This window comes from Trachypithecus francoisi, unplaced genomic scaffold (genome assembly GCF_009764315.1).
Source record: "Trachypithecus francoisi isolate TF-2019V2 unplaced genomic scaffold, Tfra_2.0 Lachesis_group5, whole genome shotgun sequence".
Taxonomy (NCBI): domain Eukaryota; kingdom Metazoa; phylum Chordata; class Mammalia; order Primates; family Cercopithecidae; genus Trachypithecus; species Trachypithecus francoisi.
The window spans coordinates 147,422,418-147,427,324 of NW_022681470.1; positions in this window are offsets into that span (position 1 = coordinate 147,422,418).

The following is a 4,907-nucleotide window of genomic DNA, read 5'->3' on the forward strand; positions in this document are numbered from 1 at the left end:
TTAGGTCGGCCAGTGGCCAAGGCTGGTGGTCAGTGAGAAATTGATGCGGAGGGGGTTGCAGATCAGTCTGAGGGTGGGACCCTCAGACCCAGCCCGGTGACCAAGCCGGGCGCCATGGCTCACACCTGTCATCCCAGCACTGTGGGAGGCCGAGGCTGGCGGATCACCTGAGAACAGGAGTTTGAGACCACCCTGGTCCAACATGGTGAAACCCCGTCTCTACTAAAAATACAAAAATTAGTCGGGCGTGGTGGCGCACACCTGTAATTCCAGCTACTTGGGAGGCTGAGGCAGGAGAATCACTTGAACCCGGGAGGCAGAGATTGCAGTGAGCTGAGATTGTGCCATTGCACTCTAGCCTGGGCCACAGAGCAAGACTCTGTCTCCAAAAAAAAAAAAAAAAAGTGACCCCATTTCCCACCCAAACCTCAAACCTCAGTCATCCTTCTCCCCTCTGGCCCCGCCTCCTGTAGTATTATTTATTTCCCATTGTGCTTTACCATCTATATTTTATATTCCTCCCTTTATGAGGAACAAAAACAGTATCAGGCCTCTAAATACGCAGTCACAGCCTAGTCCCCTCTTGCCTGGCTGGTTTATTTGTTGTTTGTTTTGAGAGTCTTGCAGCTGGGCATGGTAGCTCACACCTGTAATCCCAGCACTTTGCGGGGCGAGGCAGGCAGATAATTTGAGGTCAGGAGTTCTAGACCAGCCTGGCCAACATGGTGAAACCCCATCTCTAGCAAAAATTAGCCGGGCAGTAGTGGCACATGCCTGTAAGCCCAGCTACTTGGGAGGCTGAGGCAGGAGAATCACTTGATCCTGGGAGGCAGAGGTTGCAGTAAGCCGAGATCACGCCACTGCACTCCAGTTTGCATGACAGAGTGAGACCCTGTCTCCCTCGCCAAAAAAAAAGAGAGAGAGAGTCTTGTACTGTCATCTAGGCTGGAGTGAAATGGTGCGATCATAGCTCACTGCAGCCTCCACCTCCTGGGCTCAAGCGATCTTAACTCGGCCTCCCAGGTAGCTGGGAATACAGATACACGTCACCACGATCAACTAATTAAATTTTTTTTTTTTTGTAGGGGCTGGGTGCAGTGGCTCACACCTGTAATCCCAGCACTCTGCAAAGCTGAGGTGAGCAGATCACTTGAGGTCTAGAGTTCAAGACCAGCCTGGCCAACATGATGAAATTCTGCAAAAATACAAAAATTAGCCAGGCATGGTGGCGCATGCCTGTCATCCCAGCTACTCAGAAGGCTGAGGCAGGAGAATCTCTTGAACCCAGGAGGCAGAGGTTGCAGTGAGCCAAGATTGGGCCACTGCTCTCCAGCCTGGGGGACAGAGAGACTGTCTCAAAAACAAAAACAAAAAAATGTTGTAGAGATGGGTCTTGCTCTGTTGCCCAGGCTGGTCTTGAACTCCTGGGCTCAAGCCATTTTCCTGTCTCAGCCTCTCAAAGTGCTGGGATTGCAGGGGTGAGCAACCATGCCAGGCTTCCTGCCTGGGTTCTAAGGCTAGGGGTCTAGCTGGTAAGAGGGGAATATTAGCGAGTTAGTGTTGGCTGTTGGAGGCAGGTGGGCATTTTCCCCCACTGTCCCCAGTAGGCTGGAAAGGGCATTAGATTATCAGTGTGTGATTTATTGGGGTCCCTGGCGGAGGCTGAGCCAAACCCCCAAGGTGAGATGTGTGAGAAGGAGTTCCCCAAGCAGAAGCAAGACCGGGCCAGTTCTAGAGCAAGAGGAAGTTATTCTCCAGTTGGGGCAATTTTGCCTCTCTGGTGACATGTGGCAATGTCTGGAGACATATTTGGTTGTCATAACTAGGGGGCTGGGGCCAGACGCGGTGGCTCACGCCTGTAATCCCAGCAATTTGGGAGGCCAAAACGGGCAGATCACTTGAAGTCAGGAGTTCAAGACCAGTCTGGCCAACATGGCAAAACCCTGTCTCTACTAAAAATACAAAAACAGCCAGGCGTGGTGGCGCGTGCCTGTAATCCCAGCTCTCGGGAGGCTGAGGCAGGAGAATCGCTGGAACCCAGGAGGCAGAGATTGCAATGAGCTGAGATCGCACCACTGCACTCCAGCCTGGGCCACAAAGCAAGACTCTGCCTCAAATAAAAATAAAAATAAAATAAAAAATAAGTAGGAGGCTGGGATGCTCGTGGCATGGAATGGGTGGAGACTGAGGATGCTGCTCGACACCCTGTAATGGACAGCACCCCCTGTCTCCAACCCCCTAGAACAGAGAGTGATCTGGCCCCAGATATCCAGTGCAGAGTTGGAGAAACACTGCTGTACAGGTTGTCTTGTTAAATTACATTTTTGGGGTTTTTTTTGAGATGGAGTCTCGCTCTGTCACCCAAGCTGGAGTGTAGTGGCGTGATCTCAGCTCACTGCAACCTCTGCCTCCTGGGTTCAAGCAGTTCTTGTGCCTCAGCCTCGCAAGTAGCTGGGATTACAGGCGCTCACCACCATGCCTGGCTAATTTTTGTATTTTTTGGAAAGACAGGTTTTTGCCATGTTGGCCAAGCTGGCCTCAGGTGGTCTGTCCGCCTCGGCCTCCCAAAGTGCTGAGATTACAGGTGTGAGCCACCGTCCCTGGCCTTATTAAATAAAATGTATGGCAGGCAATTGTTTTTGACTGGGGTCTCTAGTCCCCAGCAGACCAGATAAAATTGGAATGGAGTCTCTAGTGCTAGGTCCCACGTAGTCAAACTGAACTTTTATTTTTTTATTTTTCGAAACAGGGTCTTGCTCTATTGCCCAGACTGGAGTGCAGTGGCACAATTATGGCTGACTGCGGATTTGAACTCGTGGATGCAAGCCATCCTCCTGCCTCAGCCTCCCGAGGAGCTGGGACTACAGGTGCGTGCCAGCACACATGGCTAATGATTAAAAAATTTTTTGGCTGGGTGCGGTGGCTCATGAATCCCAGCACTTTGGGAGGCCGAGGTGGGTGGATCACGAGGTCAGGAGTTCAGAACCAGCCTGGCCAAGATGATGAAACCCCATCTCTACTAAAAATACAAAAATTAGCTGGGCGTGGTGGCGGGCGCCTGTAATCCCAGCTACTCGGGAGGCAGAGGCAGAGAACTGCTTGAACCCAGGAGGTGGAGGTTGCAGTGAGCTGAGATCACACCATTGCACTCCAGCCTGGGTGACAAGAGTGAGACTCTGTCTCAGACAAAAAAAAAATGTTTTTTTTTTTTTTGTAGAGACAGAGTCTCACTAAAAAAAAATGTTGTTTTTTTTTTGTAGAGACAGAGTCTCACTATGTTGCCCAGGATGTTCTCAAACTCCTAAGCTTAAGCGATGCCCCCATCTCAGCCTCCCAAAGTGCTGAGATTGCAGGTGAGAGCTGCCCGCACCGGGCCTCAAACTGAACTTTAAAGGGTGCAGGTTTTCAAAAAAAACAACAAACCGTTCACAGCCACCAAGCCAAAGGGGCTCAGTTCGCCTGATAGGGAAGCCCCCTCAAAACGCAGGGGGTTAAAACAGACCCTGTGAAAAAAGTCACTTTGAAACAACCCATTGGTTTTTATTTCATATTTTTATTTTTACTTTTTTTGAGACAAAGTCTCGCTCTGTCACTCGGGCTGGAATGCAGTGATGTGATCATGGCTCACTGCAACCTTGACCTCTCTTGCTCAAGCAATCCTGCTACCTTAGCCTCCCAAATACCTAGCACTAAAGGTGCCCAGCTAATTTTTTTTTTTTTTTTAAGATGGAGTCTCACTCTGTTGCCAGGCTGGAGTGCTGTGGTGCCATCTCGGCTCCCTGCAACCTCCGCCTCCCGGGTTCAAGCAATTCTCCTGCCTCAGCTTCCCGAGTAGCTGAGACTACAGGCGTGTACCACCATGCCTGGCTAATTTTTGTATTTTTAGTAGAGACAGGGTTTCACCATATTGGTCAGGCTGGTCTCGAACTCCTGACCTCGTGATCTGCCCGGCTTGGCCTCCTAAAGTGCTGGGAATACAGGTGTGAGCCACTGCACCTGGCTGTTTTTTTTTTTATTTTTATTTTTAGAAATGGTGTCTTGCCATGTTGCCCAGGCCAGTCTCAAACTCCTGGGCTCAAACGATCCTCCCACCTCAGCCTCCCAAAGTGCTGGCATTACAGGCGTGAGCCACCACTGTACCTGGCCTGACTTTTATTTTATTATTTCTCCTTTCTTCAGCCTTTTCTGCCTATAATGCAGAGTGCCCGTTCTCTCTGCTCAGCTCATTCGAGTGCCTATTTCATAGATTGAATGCTGTCCGATTCATGAATTGCTAATAAGAGCCAATGAGATCATTAAACTCAATTTGTTGAAATTCATGCTCCTTGATAGCCTTCTGGACATTTTATATCAGTAGCATTGTACACTATATGGCTTTCTTTTTTTTTCCTTTTTTTTTTTTTTTTGAGACAGAGTTTCCCATTGTTGCCCAGGCTGGAGTGCAGTGCCACGATCTTGGCTCACTGCAACCTCCACCTCCCAAGTTCAAGCGATTCTCCTGCCTCAGCCTCCCCAGTAGCTAGGATTACAGGCGTGCGCCTCCATAGTAGAGATGGTGGAGTCTCCCTATGTGGCCCAGGCTGGTCTCGAACTCCTGACCTCAAGTGATCCACCGGCCTTGGCCTCCCAAAGTGCTGGGATTACAGGCGTGAGCCACCACACCCGGCCCTATAGGGCCTTTTGTGTCCGGTTCTTTGAGCACGTTTTGAGGTTCTCTAAGTGTGGAAACAGGCACTAAAAAGGAACTCAATGCTGTTTCCTCGTGGCGGAGCTGGGAGTTTGCAGCCAGGCGGTCTGTCTCTGGAGTCAGCGCCTCTGCGAAGCGGGAGCTGGACAGAGACTTCAACTTCCGGCGTGCCTCGCGCGCGCCCGGTGGCCGGACTACCAGTCCCAGGCTGCCCCGCGGC